We start from the raw sequence: 1,194 nt of genomic DNA, 5'->3' as shown, positions 1-1,194 counted from the left end.
CCAAACTGGGGCAGAAAATGTTTCTTTGTTTTGTCTATTTCTGTTGAAATCAGGCGCCCACCTGGAGAACAAGGGAATACATTGCAAGTTCAGCAATCAGGCGCCCACCTGGAGAACAAGGGAATACATTTCAAGTTTCAGCAATCAGGCGCCCACCTGGAGAACAAGGGAATGTGCAATTCAATTTTAGCTTTAATTTTTAATAACATGCTGTATCCAGTTACCAACTGGGGCAGAAAATTCTTTTATTTTCTGTCTATTTTTGAAATCAGGAGCCCGCCTGGAGAACAGAGGCATGTATTCCAAGCTTTAGCAATCAGGAGCCCGCCTGGAGAACAGAGGCATTCATTTTCAGATTTTTAGCAATCAGGAGCCCACCTGGAGAACAAGGGAACATTTCAAATTTCAGCAATCAGGAGCCCGCCTGGAGAACAAGGGAATACTTTTTAAGCGTCCGCAGTCAGGAGCCCACCTGGAAGACGGACACACGTTTCAAATAATAACAATCAGGCATCATTCGGAGGAATGGCAGCAATATCGCCGATCACCATGCAAAACAACAACAGGAATACCATCGAAAGATTACAAGATACAAGTACAAGGCAACACAAGTACAAGTTAGAAGACATAGATAGGACCCTCTTGTAATTCGTAGATCAGAGCTTAGGCTAGCTTCTTTTCATTTTAACACGGTGTAATAAGGAGGTCAGCGAGCAGTAGCAACAGCAACAGCAGTGAAATCACAGCTCCTGGTAGTCCCAGCTGCCAAACCTTCCCGAACTACACTGACCTGATTCCTTTTTAGCCAAGGATATGTAGGCAACCTCAGAAGCAGGGGGCGGTCAAGCTTTTTCAAAAAATTGCCTCACACGGAATATTCGAACGGGCAAAAATCACTCGTTTTCGCTCACTTATCTTTGCACGAAAACTCTTCATGTCTTCGGGCAAAGAGGGGCAGCTGTGAGCACGTGATTTTTGCCCTATATATGAATTATTCCCAAAAATTCAAACAAAATAATTTCTTTTAATTATTTGCAATTTTTTGAATTTTGTGGCATTTTTGTGTTAATTGTTTGCATTTGTTTGTGCATGTTTATTTTATTTAATTCATGAAAAATCAAAAAATATGTTGCACTTGCATTTAGGATTTAATTTGGCATTTTTGAAATTAGTTAGTAAATCTATTTGTGTTAC

The sequence above is a fragment of the Nicotiana attenuata genome, unplaced genomic scaffold, assembly GCF_001879085.1.
Source record: "Nicotiana attenuata strain UT unplaced genomic scaffold, NIATTr2, whole genome shotgun sequence".
Taxonomy (NCBI): domain Eukaryota; kingdom Viridiplantae; phylum Streptophyta; class Magnoliopsida; order Solanales; family Solanaceae; genus Nicotiana; species Nicotiana attenuata.
This window is presented reverse-complemented; position numbering follows the sequence as displayed.